This window comes from Danio rerio, chromosome 20, assembly GCF_049306965.1.
Source record: "Danio rerio strain Tuebingen ecotype United States chromosome 20, GRCz12tu, whole genome shotgun sequence".
In the NCBI taxonomy this organism is placed as follows: Eukaryota; Metazoa; Chordata; class Actinopteri; order Cypriniformes; family Danionidae; genus Danio; species Danio rerio.
The window spans coordinates 9110362-9131862 of record NC_133195.1 but is presented as its reverse complement, the minus strand read 5'-3'; the positions used below and the strand labels follow the sequence as shown (position 1 = coordinate 9131862).

The following is a 21501-nucleotide window of genomic DNA, read 5'->3' as shown; positions in this document are numbered from 1 at the left end:
AGCTGTGGTCAATCATAAGCATGTGATCCTCTCGAAATTAGTTTATAAGTAATCTTCACTTGTGGATGGAAGTGGAAAAGGCAAATAGGTTAAATCACTCCCTATGCTCCCGATGACCAGTCCACCCCAGTTTTGGGAATTTGGTTGATAATGTCTTAGACCCTGCTCAAACTGTGAAATTGCAGCTGTGATTTTGTCATCTGAGACAAATTTGGGAAATCCTAAAACATTTTTTTTAAATCCTAGGCTAAAATCGGTGATCTTTGATCGTTGGTTTGACCTGTTCACAGACAGCCGCTTAGTGCCCGTTGTGATCATATTTTTTCTCTGATGAAGTTCTGGCAGAGTCAGAAGATTTCACACAATTTCTTGCAGTGTGACAACAGCTGCCATGAGTGTCAATCCAAGAACCTATAAGAGCTCCAAATTTAATTACGTGATTCATGCGACAATTCAAATGACCGCGGGGACAAGTCAAAACAATTTTTTTCTTCCTGCTTTAATAATTGAGACAAGCTGTGTACAAAATTGCAGCTGCAGATTGTTTCCGTTTGCTGTGAAGTATCATTTCAGAATGCGGGATAGTGAAAGTGTCACGGGTGGATGACGTCAAACAGGAGTTTCTTTTGTGTTTGGCGCGCCTTGATCGTCGTTCTGTCTGACTTTATGACAGCTGAGATCATACGGTGTGACATGAGAGCCATGTGCGTGCAGCTTGATATGCTACAATCGTTCAGGATTATGAAAAATCTCACAATGTGAGCCGGCCTTAAAGCTGCCCAAAATCAACAGAAAACATGCACCAATAAAAAAAGCTCTCCTGAATTTTGCTGCATTTGCTTGATTTTGCATTAAATTCTGTGATCATAGAATTATTAAATCCTGAAATAAGATTGTGTGGCTGTCTGGATCAAGATTGCAATCTTTTAATGCCTAATTGTGCTACTTTAGTTCATATAATTTAAATCTTGTGGGACCGACAAAAGAGAAATGGCCCACTGTCTATTCGTCCCGATTTTCAGTGCCACTGGCTGCACTGTGTGTGTGTGTGTGCAATGTTATTTTTATGTTGTGGGCATTCATGGGTCTCAAGAGAGATTTGTAACCCATTGTGTGTGTGTAAACCCATGTGAAAAGTCAGTTTGCTGTTTAACACATGAATGTGTGTTTGCGTGCGTGTTTAATTGAATCTGGCCCTGGGGAAGCGGGCTGTCTCAGCTGCGGGGTTGTGATCTCATCTCAGTGTGTGACTGGGTGAGTACGCTGGCAGTCACTCACAGTCAAGTCAATATCACAGATAAATATTGCATAGGCCTGTTCTCCAGGCTCTATGAATAATGAATGCAGCCATTTTGGCTCTAAACTCGCCTGTTGTCTCGCCAGGCGTGCGTGAGCACATCTCTGTGTTTCACGTCTTCTCACTCACTCTGTGTGTCTCTCCATCTATGAAGGAGGGTTCTCATAAACTTCTCGTTATAAACTGACCTGTTGGAGAGGATTCCGAAAGATTCATAACTCCTCTGTGTGAGTGTGCGCTCGTGATTTATTGCTCGATCTCAGCAGAAAGTGACCTGGGATGAGTTCAGGAGTGTGGATCCTCCGCAGGGCCGCAGACGAGACGAGTGAATGATCAAAACCTCTTCTGTATTCGTATATTTAGCGTTCCAGTGGCACTGCGGCCATCCGTCTGCAGGATAAAGGCCAGCAGGTAGTCTGGATCGTTTTATGAACTTTTCACACTTAAGCATGTTTCATTTCTCACACTGCTCATAGTTTACTTTCACCTGCCGTAGGCATTAATTACTTGCCTAAACACCCATAAATTCTCAAGACAAAGGTTGATTAAAAACGAGAGACTTACAGTGAACAAGTTGTCCCTTCTCATGAATCATTAGCCCCTTTCACACAGTGATACCGGTAAATATCTGAAAAATTTCCGGAACAAATTTACCGGTGAATTTAAAATAGTGCTGTTCACACAGGCAAGGACGTTCCAGAATTTTTTCCGGAAAAGACCATTCACGCATCCATTCCAAAATACTGGTAAATTCTGACATCATCAACCAGAAATAAGCTCTAAACGGCTGCGCTTGTATTTGTAAACATAGAAGTGGTCAGGCTTTTGTCGATAGTTTCACTGTTATTTAAAGCTTTAGCATCCATTCAGCTGCTTTGTTCCAGAGACATCCAGGCAAACAAACATCCAGGCAAACAAACAAGGTGAGGGTCAAAACACGGCAAAGCAAGTCAAGAGAAACGCATTGTAATGTCCACAGTAACAGATAAACAAGACTCAGCACTGATGTGTGTGTGGGCGCGCTGTATAAATAGTCCTTGTAATCAGTCCTTGACAGTCCTCCGGCTGTGTGTGTGTGAGCAATCAGTGGAATTTGGAACAGGTGCGAGTGAGTGATGCATGACTGGATCTGTAGTCCATATTATGGCAGATTTGTAGTTCTATATTAATCTGCGTGTTTACCAGCGATATACAAAGATCAGATTGCTGATGATTGTGAAATAGCTTCAGAGAACAAAGTTGGATGCATTGCTCAGGTGTAATGTAATCTATTTATTTTTCATATTTCAATATATAATCTAAAAATTGTTTCAATTCCATTTGTCTCGTCAATGAAATCTGATCTTGAGTTCTTATTTTCAATTGGATTAAGCTCTGATGATTTGTCTGGGCCATTCTAGCAGCTTTATTTTCTCTTTCTGAAACCATTTCTGAGTTTCCCCGGCTTTATTTGAGATCCTTATTTTGCTGAAATGTATACCCTGGTTTCATCTTCATCATCCTGGTAATGTAGGCATTTAGTCTGAAGCAGCTAATAATAATTTACACTATTGAGGTGCAGAATTGCTTTCTAAAAACGAACAGTTTTCAGCTGTCTGGGCTTTTCATGTCTTTGTACAGCTCTTTCTTCATGTGTTTAATACTTTTTTCCTGTGTCATCATATTTTATTACACATAAAATAACTGTCTTAACTAGTTTTGTTTTCTTTGTATGTATGTAAAGTACCGAACCATACAAGCCAGTGGTGACAGTAGCAAGGAACAAACTTCACCAATTGACAAAAGTGAAAAAAAAAAAAAAAACTCAAGAGAAACCAGACTCAGTTGGGCACAACCATCATGGCAAAACTTGTTGTGCAGAGCTGCAGTCTAGGCGCCGGAGGCTGGAGAACGCTGGACGTCCATCGTTGGAGAAGCTGCAGGTGGGAGAGGTCATCAGTCGCTGGTGTATAAGCTATCCCTTCAAGATCAATGCAAAGACTCATCTGTCACAGTGGTCATAAAGAAATCGGTCTCATGCTCTCCACTCCTCCATGACCACCACAGCAGCGGCTCAGGATCCGGCCTGGTCCAGGATTATGGAAACCTCGGGAATAATAAAAACAGACTAACACAAGCGCAGATGCCGTTCAAATTATAATTTCTTTTGGGAAGTGTTCTTGGGTCCGGTTGCCCTAAATAATGCAAACTAACAATGCTTTTGAGAATTTAGATTTCAAAAGCATTTGCGTTTTATGTGTAAGCTAATGCAAAGAGATGTGTCTTTAATTCAGTTTTAAACTGACAGAGGGTGTCTGCATTCCGAACTGTGCTAAGATGGCTGTTCCACAGTAAGATCTAAGATTAGTATCTAATGCCTACAGTTTATCCTGATATTCTGGGAATAATCAATTGTCCAGAATTAAGCGTAGTGGCCATGAGGGGCTACAATACACCAGGAGCTTCCTAAAATACTGGGGAGCTAAGCCATTTAGGGCTTTGTAAGTAGTCTATATATATATATATATATATATATATATATATATATACGATTTAATAGGGAGCCAATGCAGTGATGAAAAAAGTAGTGTAATATGATCATATTTTTTGTTCTAGAAAGCACTCTAGCAGCTGCATTTTGAACAAGCTGAAGTTTGTTAATTAGGCCAACAATTTATAATAGTCTAACCGAGCGGTCATGAAAGCATGAATAAGCTTCTCCGCATCAGACATTCATAGCATATGTCGAAGTTTGGCAACAATTTTAATTAATAGAGAATTTTAAATAATTGAGTACACCCCATTTTGAAAATAAATATTTGTATCTATTTTTTTGTGAGTATAGGCAATGCATTTTGTTGCATTACAACAACAACAAAAAAATTTAAACAGATTATATTTATAGTTCCCAGGTTCTGCAGGTGGCAATGTCCCGAATTTTGCTTGCTAATCTTATGCCAATTGTAATTAAGTGTTTTGGTTCAATTTAGATTGCGCCGACTTGGGGGCCCTCCTGGTCCAACAGATATATTCATTAAAATAATATTAAGTCACCAAACATATTTAGAAATTGAAAGAAATTAAATTCAAGCAAATTATTAGAATTGTTAGAATTAAATTCAAGCAAAATATTGATAAAAAATACAACCTACAAAATAAAAATTTTTAATTTTAATTTTTCAATTTTTTTTTCTCTTGATTTAAATTTTTTTTTTTAACATTTGTATTTAATATTTTTCTATGACATAAATGAAAGGTTTAGTTGCAAAATGCAATAAACAACATTTTTTGACATTTGGATATTATTATTGGAAATCACTGTTCTGATGTACCCATATCTATGTGTGTATTGCTGCCATTGATAACATTTAAGAATGTACATTTTAGGCCGAATTAAAAATTCTAATTTTTTCACAAAATGCGATAACCGCCAGACCAGTTTCTTTACAAAGTGTAATAAAACAGTTATAGAACGTTCAGGATGCTCCACGAGCTCAACATCCCATGGGAAGAGAGTCACCGCCGGTGAAGTGCTCCAAGTTTGCTCATTGATTTAGCGATAGTAGATGAAGCATTCAACTTTACAAAAATGTATAAAAACGCTACAAAAGTGGACCAGAATCCTGCGTCTGTCAACAATACACAAATGCTGCGGGGTACGAGTCTCCGCTGATGTCAAGTGGAAGGTAGGGAGTGCCTTTTTTCCTGCGCTCCTCCCCATCACACCTGTCTGTAAGGCGACATTTCTAAGTGTCCTTTGTAAGTTTATTCTTTAAATAATTTCTTACATGTAGCTGATTAGCCTATCTGAAGATTTATGCAGTTGCACCCATTATTAATAGCCTAAAACATTCTTGTTGATTTATTATAATGGAACATAAAGGGCACAGGTTGCTATAGAGAAAAATAAAGGTTTTGCTTTTTAACAACAACCAATAAATAAGCTATTTTTATTATTATTATTATTATTATTATTATTATTATTATTATTATTATTATTATTATTATTATCATTACAGTGAAATAATTAGTTAAATATGACAGGGCGAGGTGATCTTGTGTCACGGATTCTATGACACCGCGGCTTCACCCACTCTGATCATACAGGTTTGGCTTTCAGCAGCGGTGTAAAGGAGCCCCCACTCACTCTCTGTAACAAGCTACAAGTCATTTATCTAACTAACTTAATATTACTTATCAAACAAAACATTGATTTACTATTATTCACTATAAAAATAATAATGTCAAATAACCAACATTTTTCAAAATGGATATATCTCGTTTTGCAACAGAACTCTTCAATTTGTTATGTTATGTTGTATAAATTCTAGCCAAATCTAACTCAGAATCTTATTATTATTATTAATCAATCTTTGTATACACTATTCTATATATTTATGATGTATTGTTTTTTTTTAACCAATTTAAAATGTGACAATGTTAAGATAAATGTGTTGTATTTTAGCATGGTTTTTGAATTATTTATTAACTATTTGTGGACAAAGTTAAATAAAAGAATATCCTAGATTAGAAAATATTATGTTCCTGGCTTTTACTGAGCTCAAGTAATAGATTAATGTTCAAAAATTGTGAATGAACTTGACTGTTGATGCCTTAAATAATAATGTCAAATAACCAACATTTTTCAAAATGGACATATCTCGTTTTGCAACGAAACTCTTCAAATTTGTATTATTGTAAGTTATTTTATTAGAAAAGCCCCAGATTCGGCTTCAGTACTGACTAGACTAATGTATCTGCACACATATGATATTGTATAGCTTCCCATTAAAAATATGACTTTAAAAGATAGATATGTGAGGGCTGTTCTTGTATATGCTGAGCACTGTAATTTTCATTTGGCAACTCCATTGATGGCAGGTGTTATTATCATTGTCATTTCTGACTAAAGGCTACAACAACCTCATTCAGAGAGCTAATTTTTATTTGGAAATGATGGCTGATAAAAAACTTTATGCCACCTGTTGTCGATTAGTGCTCGTAGAGATTGCTTCGCTGTACCTCTGAAATCGGTGGTAATAGCATCATCAGTCTTTCCTAATGAGTTTCATTCTTCTGTCAGAATGAGCAAACACTTTCTGATCTGAGTGATGACTATATGAAATCATTTAAAACTATATTTGACAAACATTTCATTTAATTCATTTCTGTTACTGCTTGTCGCTTGACTCGTGCACAGAAATGATTTTCATGACAAGCTATTAAGACATCACAATAGACCAGGGAGCGTTGCGCTCGCTGACGCTGACATGGTTGCTGAGGTACTGTTGTTGTGGCAACCGTCTCTCTTTGTGCCCTTGAACGGAGGATAACACTGGCCTATGGATACTCAGGGTTAGTTCGCTGTGATTGACAGTGTGCTGCTGGAAATGTGCTGTGCGTGGGTTAGAAATAAGCAGCCCCGCTGGGTGGCTTAAAGGGTCTTGCATGGGCTACAGAGCCAAAGCAGCCTTTACCTGGAGAAGAGATTGTTGCTGCGGGGGGAACGAGGAACAAGCGAGAGATGAGTTAGTGACACAGACATCTGCTTGACAGAATCATCTGTTCACTCAGAAAAGAGAGAGGAAAGGGAACATGGGAGAGACAGATGTGACCGAAGAGTCAGGGTTTTGTGTCCCAGGGCACTGGGGTGATTTATCGGAGTAAAAAATTGCTTTTAGTCACATCTCTGGGTTAAATAGGGATTTGGAGAAAGCGTCTAGTGGCGACTGCTTGCAAGTTATGACCAGTGTTGGGGAAAGTTAATTTTGAAAGTAGTGCATTACAATATTGAGTTACTCCCCCAAAAATGTAAGTAAGTGCGATACTTAGTTACTTTTTATTAGGGATGTGCACATCAATGCTCAAGTATCGATATATTGATACTTAGAAGCTCCTAATTTGTTATTGATATATTTTTAAAAGTATCGATATTTCAACTATATTTTAATAATTTCTTTTAGCGCTGTGATGCTTTGTATACAAGACGTTACACCAATCAATCTGTGGACATCACGTGAGCGATCATGTGCCTTTCAGATAATTTACATCAGGGGTCACCAACATGGTGCCCGTGGGCACCAGGTAGTCCGCTAGGTTCACATGAGTTCCTCGCGGGCCTGTTCTAAAAATAGCTCACCATAGCACCACATATGAGTAAGCTGCATCTTATATTTTTGTAGGTTTTTTTTTTAATCACACTTGCATTGATGTAAATTTGAAAATTACTTTAAGTTATATATTAAAAAAAACTTTAAAAACAATTTCAGACAAATGAAGTGTTGCATATTGATATTTATCTAACTTGTTAAATCATTGTTGACAACTACTGTAAGAAATCATTAACATGATCAATGTCTTCACATAGATGAATATTAATAATTATTAATAATAACATATAATTAAAAGTAAATTAAGAAAAATGTGTTATTTAATAACTGGTAGCCCTTCACACTAATCGGTACTCAAGAAGTAGCTCTCAGTTTCCAAAAGGTTGGTGACCCCTGATTTACATACTCAACACACGCAAGTTACACACTTCTGCATTATGGAATGACACGATAGGAAATGCAGTGTGTTCTGGTGCTCATTAGCTGAAAAAGTGTTGCACGAGCAATATTTGTGATAAGAAAGTCATACACAGCAACATTAAAAGCAGCCTTTATAAACCCTTACAGACAACACACCCTGAAACTTATAGAGAAGCGGAACAAAAACAAGATGCCCAGTGTTCCTCTGCTCAGTCTCCCTCTGTCCGACAAAAGACAATATAGGAGAGTTTTAAAGGAGGCAAACCTCTCTCTCTCTCTCTCTCTCTCTCTCTCTCTCTCTTATAATAATTATTATATCTCAATTCAATAATTGCTTTATTGGCATGGCAAATGTTACAAATGTTTTGCCAAAACATTTATAAAGTTTACATTAAAAAGAACACACACACACACACACACACGCACGCACGCACGCACACACACACACACACACACACTAAAGTATCTTTAGTTCACATGTTTGCTGCACACTCTTAAAGAACAATTTTAGAGAATAAAAAAATCTTCTTCAATAACTGGTGTTGGGAAAAAGGAATGTATTTTTAAATAATTTTTGTCTCTTTTTCTTTTCATCAAACAATTATTTGTATTGGTCATTTAATGGTCATATATTAACCGAACTTCCACTGTTATGTTTGGGATGCTGTGCATACTAATTAGCATTTTTGCAGGAGTAGATAAATGCTGGCCCAAAATGAAAATTCAGCTTTGGAGAAACTTCCTGTCAAAAGAAAGGTGTTAAAACAGAACAGAGAAAGTCTTTTGCTTTTATTGTTGTGCAGAAAATTAATAGAAAAAGAGGACTTATGTCTGGATTGTGGCCAATGGAGGACTGGACAATGTTTGACAAATGATGAATTTCACTAAAGTCCACCTGTTAATATCAGCTGCCTTTATAAGTCAGGAAATGAAAACTATTGCGCAACTACTTAATGTAACTTTTGCATTGCATTAAGAATGACATAATTCTGAGAATTGAAATAGTTATTTGTATCCAATAAATTGTTACGGCTTTTGACATTGAAGAAAAACCTCTGGTGACCTTTTTTTCTTGAACATGCATGGATTTGAATGAATATTCCAACACTGAACAAAAACATGGAGTTTGAGAAAAATCCTCATTTTAGAGGGAAATTACAGACGGCGCTTAGGTTTTTGCATATGTACTCTTCAAATGCACACATTTAAAAAAATCAGGGTACTATGGTTATGGTTTTTTTTTAAACAGAGTTATTAAATTTGAAAATTAAAAAAGTTAAAATGACAAAGTGACAGTCTTTTGTAGTTCTAGTGTTAAATCACTAACTGCCAATTAAGCAAATATATGTAGCACCATTGCTTGGATTGTGATTTAAAGTGCAGTGGTTGCATATGGTCTGAAATCACTGCAAATAGTTCAGCATGTCTTAAAACAAATACACATGTTGTGCACATAACCATATTTGACATGTTTTTTTCTGTTTTAAAAAAAGAAAGAACATATATGTAAAAAACGGAAATTGGTATGAAAATCAGCCAATTGGCCAGTAAAAAAGGCAATCGGAAAATGCCATGAAAAATCAAGATCAAAATAATCTTTTGACTTGGCCCAGAGAGCAGCACTTCTGTAAAGGCAGTTGCTAAGAATGTCCTGACAGCCATTAGTTGCTCACTTTTCTTCTTTCTTGTCATATGAATGGTCATTTCCTTTGTTTTCTTTTTTTGTGGGTCTGCCTTATCAGGTATATTTTTGTGTGTTTTGTGTGCTTACTGCTGCACAGATATGTCAGGGCACTTATGTACCAAAGCATGTCTTTTTTAATTATAAAGGCAATTTATATGTTGTTCTCTCAAGACTCTGCAGTTGTGTAACTGCCATCTGTCAAGCAACAGTTACATCTCGAACAGTTGAGAATGAAGGGAAAAGAACATTAGAAAACAGACTGAGGGAATTTAGTGCACATGCAATTAAATATTTCGTCACCTTACAATTAAAAGGTTCTATCTGACATTTTTTGTCAAAATTGAGTTATTGACATTCTTATTAAATTAAATCTTATTTACATCATGGGATACTACATACTGTTTGCTATGGAATGCAAAAACTTTAAAGCTCAATATCTCAAAATCATTTAGAACGCAGATAGAACCTTCCCCCATAGCAAAATTTCTCTGGCCCAAATCTGGCCCACACTATCAGCATTTGCTTGGCCCACATGCCACAGTGAATTACGGTACATTACTGGACCAAGTCTGGCTTCCATACAAAAGGTAAAGTGGACCATATCTGGGCCAAGTCTCAGCCAAGTTAATAACCCATAATTGGGCCTGAACTAGGCCAGATATGTTGATGTGTCATGACTGCATTTTTAAAAAATATATAAACCATGAAGCATTTTGCTTTATGCTGTACTTTTTCTTGAAGCGACCTGATTGATAAATTTTTTTCTTTGCTCAAATACACATTTTGTGCACATTACCATATTTGAAATGTTTTTTTTTTTCTGGTTTTAAAAAAGAAAGAAAATGGCACAAAAAATCAATATCAAAATAATCTTTTGACTTGGCCCAGAGAGCAGCAGTCTTGAAAAGATGGTGGTTGCTAAGAATGTCCTGACAGCCATTAGTTGCGTACTTTTCTTCTTTCCTGTCATATGAATGGTCTTTTTCTTTGTTTTCTTTTTTTGTGTGTCTGCTAGTATGCGCCTGTGAGCTTATCAGGTATATTTTAATGTTTTGTGTGCTTACTGCTGCACAGATAAAAAAATTTAAATGTATTTTAAAAGTGGGTCAAGATAGACCATACTTTCGTGGCCCACATATACATTTTTAACATCTGGGCCAGATACTACATTTGATATCTGGCCCAAGTTTTGAGTGCTGCCTGTAAGACGGTGCCACCTCGACCATGTTTGGCCCACGTGCTGTATGCCAGTGCCAGACGAATGCCTGCTGTGCCAGGCTCATGCCAAATCTCGGCTAGAATTCTTTGCTATTGGGGTTATAATTCTAAGCTGACGATTTATTAAAATACTTTTATTAGTGGACTTCATAAAGCAAGGCTAGGTTGGATTATAATGACTATGGACAAAAAAATTCATGGGTTATCAAATGATGAATTTTGCACGTTATAAATTATTTAAATGTATGTAGATTTGCATGAGAAACTGTGGGTTAGATTTACTAAACAGAGCAAATTAGCGTGACAATGTAATCCCCTTAAAAGCGCTGATGGGTGTAGGAAGTTTTACAGGTGATCACTGATAATGAGCAAATGAATACAGACACAGCAGCTCATTTCCATAATGACCAATGCAATCTACCAAGAGCATGGCAAATTGAAAATAATGTGGCTTGGTAATTAGTATATTTAGATGATGTCGTCGATGGATTACATATCTATTAACCTTAAATCTGCCATCACAGCATGTCAAACAGCCTGAAAAAATTATTTTTGGATGTTAAATAATGCTACTAAAACCTGTTAAGCCTAACGTATAATTTAGTTTTCACACATGCATTAGGGTGTGTGTGTATGGTGCACATAGTGTGAATTTAATCTTCAGCACATTAAAAATGTGTGATATTAATTGTGTTTGATAATCGTATTCTTATATTAAAGTTTGAGCTAACAAAAAAGACGTCAAAAGCATGAGAAAACCTGCTAGAATGTTTAAATTATACTAAAAGAACAAACTAACTCTGTATGGGTTATTATTTTTATAGTTAAGTAGAATCAGAAAAGCAATAGTGCCATTTTCACCCAATCTCACAGTGTGTACGGGATTGCAAATGCAATATTGATTTTACACAATAGCTCAAGAAACATGGATATTGAGTGAGTTGCAGTGTTTTTCCCCTCCTTTACCAAATAGTTCCAAACAAATCTGGAGCAGAACAATTGTATATTGCACAACCTCACTGAAATGTTTGGTTGCTGAAGCAGTCTGCTTTTGAATTTATATTTTGAGCAAGTGATTTAGTATTTCATTAATAAAGGCTTGCCTTGTTTAATTCAGCTGTTTTGAATGAAACATTTGAATGAATGACTTAAGAAATCTCTCATTGAAAGAGGACCTTTCTACTATACTGACATTTTATTTTTCACTTATGATATGCACAAAAATAGCAAAATATATGCACAGCTGTCAAATATGCATTTTAATAGTTAAATATGTCTGATGTATGTCTCTGTTCATGCTTTTTCTGTAAGAGTTGTTAATAATTGGAATTATATACTGATAAACATTAGTCCTATGTTTGCACAAATTTCGAATCCTGGTTAAAAATGCATCAGGTGTGGGGGTTTATAATAAAAATGTTTTTTAATTAATAAAAAAAAAAAAAAAAAAAAAAAAAAATATATATATATATATATATATATATATATATATATATATATATATATATATATATATATATATATTTTTTTTTTTTTTTTTTTTACCTCAAACATCAGTGTTTGCCATAAACATCTCTCAACTGTAAACTGTTCTCCCAGTACTTCTGTGTTATTTAATTGTTTGTAACTCACTGAAGAGTATAAAAACGGAATCTCTCTTGATCAAACACAGATTTGAATGTAGCGCTTTGAATGATTAATAAACATATGTAAATCATTATCATTTGTCATTTGTTTTGCATGTGTTGAAATTGAGATCACAATCTTTTAAAGGTTGTGCAACTTTACACTAAATGCATTAATGCAGACTAAACAAACAGTGACAGGCATTTAGGTCCCACCCTTCCGTCATCATTATATTTTACAGGAAAGACAAAATGCTTTCATACATGTGATTTAAATGACGATCTTTCTGCAATCGTTATAAATGTTGGTTTAACCTAGAGGTTCAAGCAGGGTTACATGTGTTACGAACAGGGGGTTGTGATCCATATGGATCAACCATGATGGGTTACACCCCTACTGAATAGACATCGAGAAAAGCCCTTTTTACATATTCCCAAGGGGAAGACACTGTCAACCAGAATCTTTCAGATTTTTGACGTAAGTTTTTTCCAACACAATCTCACGGCAATTCGTAACTTTTTCATTTAGTGGCTAATTCGTACAAATTCGTACGATCTAATTTGTATATTCCAGTACGATTTGCGTATCCCCCAATGACGGTTGGGTTTAGGGGTGGGGTTAGGTGCCACGCCTCCTTTTTAAAATCGTACATTTTCTTATGACTGAACTCGTACGAATTCGTACGAATTCACTAAACTGCCAAAACGTAAAATACTTACGTTTTCTCGTGAGATCAGGCTGGTTTTTTCAGTGTTAACCACGTAGTAATCTGTGAAATCCACATTTTAAAAGACAGAGCCTTGTGGTTCAGGTTTTTTTTTTTTTTTTGCTAAACACATCAAGATTATGAAAAGTTGTCTTGCGTCCTTATAAACAAACTGTTTACATTTAGGTACTTATTCACAGTATGCCCGCAGTAAAATCTAACAGTATTTTCCCATTCACACATGCTTCCTGAAGGAATGAATCAAAATAAAGGCATTTGAGTTCATCCCGGTGATCCACATTCATCCCTATCCACATCTAAATAAACAAACTGTGTCGCACAAGAACATATACAGTATTAGCCACCCACATTCCTATTCCACAAAACATTTAAAAATGCTGTAGCTTATGATCTTTTAGAAACTGTTTTCATTTCAGGCCAAGAGGGAACAGAGGATAAATAGCACAGCAGCAGGATCTGGAGTTCAGGGCCAGAGATGAGCCGAGAGGAGAAATGAACAGATAAAGAATGAAGTTTGCCGCTCAGGATCGGGCTGCATGTCTGCAGGCGGCGTCGCGATGGAACTTAGAGTGACAGTTTGGTCAGACACAGTTTAGCTATCCTTAAACATGGCCGCCCACGGGGAGAAAATCTCGCCTTTAAGGTTGAAGGAGCACATCGCGGGAATGTTTGGAATAAATGGGCTTATCAGGGCTTTTAAGGAAGATGTTCTGTATTTTCAGGTCATGGAGAGCAGGGTGCACATGCTTGAGGGAACATGTTTAATGCCAGCCTGCTGCTTGTGGCTACTGTAAGCGCCAGAGAAAAATAATGTTCACTGGATGTTTACTGTAAATCAGTGCTTATTAAATAGGATGATTCATCCTGATGCGGCATGCAACATTGACGCACAAGAACATTCCTGGATATAATTAACTTTTCATTTATTTAGCTTTAGTTGAGTCATGTTGTCCTTGAAGGCAGGAGTTTTCAACAAACAAAACATACATGCATGCTGCTGATTATTAATAGTGCACATTATTGTAGATCAATCTGGACAATATTATACGTTTTACAATAGAAAGTGCAGTTTCAACCTTATAGCTGATATTTTAATACTCTTACTGTGAGGATTTAGTGCTGTTTAAGAACTTTGTGTGTGTGTTTTTGTTTGTAAGCTTGCATACACTCAAAAAATATATATTTTTAAATACCACTTCAAAATGAGCTGACACAACACAATTCTTGAGATTTCATTGGGAAAACTTTTTTTTATGTTCAATCCACATAAATTTGTCAAAAGCGTTAAGTTAACTTGATCAATTTGTGTTATAACAGCATGAATAGTGTGGGACCCTGCATTTTTTACAGTGTGTAGTGTTTAACTGTTTGTAAATTTACATTTTCGGCAAAGTTTTAAAGATCAAAGCGCTGCTAATTGGGATTATTTTCTCCCAAAACAAATTTTCAACATTCTATTAGGCCAAACCTATGTTTGTTTCAACAAAAACTCATGGCAATTTGTAACTTTTTGATTAAATGGCTAATTCATATGAATTTACACGATCTAACTCTTACAATTTAGTACAATTTGTTCATCACCTAATGACGGTTGGGTTTAGGGGTAGGGTTGGTGCCATGCCTCCTTTTTTTAAAATCGTACATTTTTATTCGACTGAACTCATACAAATTTGTATAAATATATACAAACTAAACTGCCACTAAACTGACAAAAAGTTAAATACTTACGTTTTCTCTTGAGATTAGGCTGGTTTGTTTGTAGCAAATCTGCAAAATGTCATCATGTGATCTTCAAAACAGTAGCTGCTTGCAAAAATGTCTATTTTGACCTTCAAACACTAGTTTTAGTGAGACATAAGAGAGTGGTTTTGTATCAACATGTCGAGAAGCTGTTATTATTATTATTATTATTATTAATATTAATTAATTAATTATTGTTTTGATTATTGACATGCAGTCAACCAGTCTTAACACACTGGAAACCTGATCAATATTTTATAGTATTTAACAGAAATGAGTCTATCAATCCAATATAATTTCACTAGCTTCTGGTAACTAGCTTAATTTAGGCTATATTGTATAACATACTATTTACGTGTTACCCTTTCTAACAAGTAGTCATTTGGAACTGTATTTACACTCCAATTCGAGTAACAGGATTTTTTAATTTTAAAAAGTTTTATGTACCATTTATGTTATAATTATGTACAACAGTTCTGTCTGGTTCTTGAATCTGATTGGCTGATAGCCATGCAATATTCTGACAGGGACAGCACTTGTCCAGTCTCTTAACCCTTCACCCTTGTGTATAACTCCACCCACATAGAGCGACAAGCAGTGGACACTATACAGTTTGACTAATATTGTTGCTGTTTGGCATCATAATGTACTTCTGAGGATTATTAGTTGAGAATGTAGTGGTTTAGATTGCAACTATGCAGTTTATTTATAAGGATAGTGCCCATTTTTAAATATTTATAATTTCTGAGAAATGGCCATTAGCCTGTCATTGAACAGACCAAAGATGATGTTGTCCATCCACAAGATGGCAACAGAGACTGCATAATAAGCCCTTAGAAAAGAAAACTGCGTAATATCTAAATACAGCTGATCAAATCATTACGTATTAAACAGGTTAGTGATATTCTAAGTCGATCTCTCTCTTTTGTATGTTGTAGTGCTGTATTTATAGCATATAATTGTAGTGTATTGAGTGTGAGATGGGACTCGCAAATCAGAAATATGTGTTGTGTTGTGTTGGCAGAAAGAAAGAGGAAATGCCTGCATATATTTAGTGTTTTTTCTTATCGCAAACACAACAGCAATCTGGTAGTGATTGCGCTGCTTTTTTGGGGGTTAATTATTGCACTATCCCGATTGCAACAGAGAAATGCTGTAGACTGTAATACTGTAGGGAGATTTTTCGGCACAATTATGTAGTAGAACTATTGTATAAATGCAATATCATACTCGTAGCAGTGTGATGTGGCTGTATAATAACACTGGTGGGACACAAAGCATGCCTCCCACCAGTGTCAATATACAGCAAGACTGTTTGAAGTATCTGACTAGTGGTGGAAAGATTCACTACAAACTAGGGCTGCAAAATATAAAAAAAGTATATGGAATAGTATTGCAGAGAGGTCAGATTAAATTTACATTTACTTTGCATGCCAGGCATTTGTGTTGCATTAATAGCTTGCTTATCCAAATTTGACCAATCAGAAGGGGGCCTTACTAGTTTCATCTATCTTTATCTATCTTCATGCCTTTGGCTGGACTGGCCCAAAGGTGACTGCCTAGAGCAGCAACACTGAAAATAAATACTGAAGGTGGGAGTAAAGATAAGGAAAATGGAATGATATATTGACACTACTTGCAATATATCATTGCTTTATGACAAAACTACACTATAATATCTCATATCACATATTTTCTATTAACTTATTTTATTTGGAAAATAGTAACGATTTGACTTAACATTTGTAATTTAAAGAATTATTTATTTATTTGCTTGTTTTTTTTTTTATTCTTATTTTTTTATGAAATGCCAATGGAGGCTAGTAACTGAAGTGAGGCCATGGAATGACTTGATCTGGATTCACAGTGAGCACTACATGCTCTGTATGTCTGTGTGTACGTGTTGCACACAAGGCCACTGCTACAACTGCTGTAGCATTTCAACACAAATATACGTAATGAAGTCTGCGCTTGTATACATTTAGAGTGCGTGCATACATTACCAGAAGTGTTAATTTAATCTACTCGTGCACTGTGGGAAATGGCCTGTTGTTAAGGGAGGTCTCGGTATAGCGACGGCTCTCTTGCAATAGTGGCAGTGGTTTAATGGTGTGGAGTACATTAGCTCTGACTGATCTGTAAATATGTCTGCTTTCTGCTGCCTCAGCAGGCCCGTGACGTTCACATGGATCAAACTGCTGCAATGCTTCCCTATGCACTCAATCACTCCCTCTCTCTCTCTCACTTACTAGCTCCACTTCCACAATTCACAATCCCATTTTTTCCATTCTCTTCCTGTGAAAAGGTCCTTAGATCATTGTTACGACATGTAAGAGGAGACAAACAAAACAAGGATTGCCGCACCACTCACCTGGTGGAGAGCATATTTAGCAGCCGCTTTGTGGATTTCTTCTTTTCTCTGCCGTAATTCAATTTAGGTGATGAATGAGATGGGATTGAATGCCCTTGGAGTGTTTTTGATCCTAATATGACATTCCCAGAGCATGAATGTGCAGAAATATGGAGGAGCGTGTGGTTTTTCTCTCTCCCATAGTGTGGACTGACTAATGAGAAAGAGCTTCTAGCATGTGCTTGAGAAATTTGGCCTTGGTCTCAGAATAAAGCATGAGAATAAAAACAAGTTGCTGTTATGTAATGGCTTTTCTTCTGAGTTTACGAACCTGGTAAATGCTGTTTTTATTATGCTGGTTAGAGTACACATTAGTTTCATTTAGATAATAGCCTTCACAGTGTGCAATTCACTTGTTCAGATAATGTACAGCAGCAGGGGGAGCAGGCCTGGAGTTCTGCGGATCTTGATTGTGGGTATTATTAAAAATATCTGTCATTACTTCCCCAGATAAGACTCCTTATGGCTCTTAATTACATTATGCCGCATGATACCTCATTATTCTGTTCGTTTTGATCACACATTGCGTTTTGATGATGATATGACCTTCTTTTTTTTCTAGTCAGCAACAAAATCACTTGATCTCCCTGGCTGTGTTTTAAATCTAAAATGATATGGGATTAGATTGTAAGGATGAATCAAGCTTATATTTGGTTTGCCAGACGTTCTGTTCTAGGGTGCAATTTCCCTTACAGATTGTTAGCCAACTGTAATCTCAATTTTTGTCAATGTATACACAATCAGCGGGGAAAATAAGGATTGAACACTTGAACACCATTTTTCTCAGAAAACATATTTCTGAAGGTGCCGTTGACTTGAATTTTTCCCCAACAACCAAAGAAATCCATATATGAGAAGAAAACAATATTAATTAGTTAACTAATTAAGTTCTGTGTAATAAAATGAATGACGCAGGGAAACAAGTAATGAACACATGGAGAAAGGGAGATGTAGAAATGCAGTGAAAGCCCAGACAGCAGCTGAAATCAGTATTTATTCAGCAACCCTCTGCCCTCCATCATTCTAAATTAATATAAACAGCTTCAGTCCAACCTCTACATAATCAGGATGATGATGAAACCAGGGTGGACATTTCAGCAAGACAATGATCCACAACCAGCCAGCAAAACTCTCAAATGCTTTCAGAGAATGAAAATCAAGCTGTAGAATGGCCCAGCCAATCACCTGACTTGACTCCAATAGAAATTATAAACTAAAGATCAGATTTGATAGACCCACAGAACCATAAAGATCTTTACACATGTTTAAAGTCTGTGAAATACTAATTCATGTGACTTCATTCTCCATATGAGAGGGCATCTTTAAGCTGCCATAACAAAAAAACACTTTATATTTAGTATTAAGTACTTTCTACTTGTCATTTCAAGGTTATTACATATAACTCATTTTTCATATTTAGTTTTTTTTGTGTTATTTTTGCGTTCGTAATGTTTGTTACCAAAATCTGGTTCAATTTCCTGTCAACAGATTATTTAGAAATATTTTTCCAGCAAAATACATGATGTGTTCTATACTTATTTTCCCCACTGTAACTGAGTAGGATACACTTTTTATCCGATAAGAAAAAATCAGCATAAAGTATTATGGAAACACGTTTACTGAATGAATTCCAGCATGCACATCATAGGAATCATGTGATGTGTGCTTTAACAGATCATGTGATGGACCAACCAGATCAACCAAAGTCCATCTGTCAGTTAAAGTCCATCCCAGAACTGTTTTGAGCAACATAGGCTCATTCTAAAATCGTAGCCCTATATACATTTCTGGAGATTGTGAATTATGCAGCCAGAAGTACATATGGCTGCATTTGATTTTTTTGGATAAATGCTATGGGGTGGTATGACACTATTCCTTTTCACGCTTACCAGCCGACCGCTTACCTCTGTATGGATGGCTTTCTGGCTGTTATGAGTTTGTCCAGTAGCTTACTATGTATGTCGGTCTCGAGACGAGATGACCACGACTACCAAGTTCAAGTCTGGTGAAGAACTGTTCCAAAAAACAGAAAGACAAAAATTAAAATAAACAAGTAAATGACAGGGTTAGAGGGGACACAGTGGCGTAGTAGGTAGTGCTAACGCCTCACAGCAAGAAGGTTGCTGGTTCAAGCCTCGGCTGGGTCAGTTGGCATTTCTGTGAGGAGTTTGCGTGTTTTCCCTGCATTTGTGTGGGTTTCCTCTAGGGTGCTCCGGTTTCCCCCACAGTCCAAAGACATGTGATACAGGTGAATTGGGTAGGCTAAATTGTCCGTAGTGTATTAGTGTGTATGGATGTTTCCCAGAGATGGGTTGCAGCATCCACTACATAAAACATGTGCTGGATAAGTTGGCGGTTCATTCCGCTGTGGCGACCCTGGATTAATAAAGGGACTAAGGCGAAAAAAAATGAATGAAGACAGTGTGAAAATGTGGTAAAACATGGTAATAATCAGACAAGGACTATTCTTTTTCTGAAGTGCTTTTAAAATTTGTTGGTTGGGATTAGGAAAGTGGGTGGGCAGAGTCAATGAGTGCTTTTAAAAATAGGGTTGGTTAGGTTTAAGGAAGGGTCAGTTGATAGGTCAGTCAGTCATTCAGACAGTCAGTCAAACAGTTTGTCGACAGCGACCTCTGGTGGATTTACGCAAGAGCAGCAGGCGCGAATGGCACTCATGAGTGAAATTTGAGATCTCAAAACGCATACACAGCATACAAAGGGGCCTCTCATGTATTTACGAAAACAAAAACTGCAAAAAAAGCGTCAGTCTTGGGACGTATTTAATGGTCTCCAGAAATGTATATAGAGGTATATATAAATATTGTGTTCTACATCTGATTGCCTCAAGGTGTTATAATATCCTCCACACTATACATTTGAACATATAAAAGTGATGATCACCCCTTTCATTAAATTTTGTGTGTTTTAATCAACCTTGTTAAACCTGTGTTGTTCCCGGTCAAAAGTGACCGCCATAGGAAATGAATAAGTACTGTATTCAGGCTATATTCATTCATCAGACAGAAAACATCCCCCCACACATTACCCTAACTCACTCACTCACTCACTCACTCACTCATTCACTCAGGTAGACATCTCTTTTACACACTTATGTACTGATCCTCCAGCTTGATCTCACAAGGAAACATAGCTATTTTACGTTTTGTCAGTTTAGTGGCGTGCTCGCTACGGTGGAACATACTAAAATTGGATCGATACAGAGAAGATTAGCATGGCCTCTTCAAAAGGATTACATGCAAATCTGTGATGCGCTCCATATTTTTCCCAGAGATGAGTTGTGGCTGGAAGAGCATTCGCTGCGTAAAAACTTGCTGGATAAGTTGGCGGTTCATCCCGCTGTGCCGACCCCTGATTAATAAAGGGACTAAGCCGACAAGAAAATCAATGAATGAATGAAAGTTTAGTGGCTAATTTGTACAAGTTCAGTCATACAAAAATGTATGATTTTAAAAAGGAGGCGAGGCACCCAACCCCACCCCTTAACCCAATCTATATGGGGGATAAGCAAATTATACAAAACTGTATTAATGAGATCCTACAAATGCAAATGGATTAGCTACTAAACCAATAAGTTATGAATTGGCAGGAAAGTGTTGGATCCTCCAAAGAGAATCAACTTCCTGATAAAACAGTGTATCATATCTTCACAGAATAGGTGTCTGTTATGTAAATCATCTCTGTGTGTCTTTCTTTCTTTCTTTCTTTCTTTCTTTCTTTCTTTCTTTCTTTCTTTCTTTCTTTCTTTCTTATATTTATTTATTTATTTATTTATTTATTTATTTATATCTCTCTCTCTCTCTGGAAAGAAGCACATAGATGGAACCTTGTTCCCTTTCCATCAGTAATGAAACAAAGTATTTTGATTTCTGTCATCTATTGTTCATTTTGTAATATATTTTCAGTGCCTATTTTTATTTTCATTGCAGTTATTTTATGTCTAATTCTGTAAATTCACGTTAAACACTAATTTGAGACATTGTTCACAGCTAAAGAATACTGAATAAAAATTTGTTGTAGAAAAAATATTTTTGTGCTAATATAGGAACAGTTAAAACAGACCTGTCAATTTTGATCGAAAATACTAAAGTAAGGGGCAGGATGTGAACACGACAGGAGGTTAAGAGGGGCTGTGTGGACACACTTGCAATGGCATTTTAGGAGTGAGTCCCTCTGAGAGTGTGCATCTAATTTTTGTTGTATATGTATGTGAACAAGAGCATAGAGTGGGAGTGTGTTGAAAAGGTTAAGATTTGATGTGATAAGACCCCC

General features: G+C 36.4%; 1 non-coding gene across 1 annotated transcript; it reads left to right on the top strand.

Moving 5' to 3' along the window:
• The first annotated feature begins 20393 nt into the window (after positions 1-20393).
• On the top strand, positions 20394-20495 carry LOC137488754 (U6 spliceosomal RNA). Its single transcript, XR_011007936.2, has one exon. It is a non-coding gene; the product is annotated as a U6 spliceosomal RNA (small nuclear RNA).
• Positions 20496-21501: the final 1006 nt, after the last annotated feature.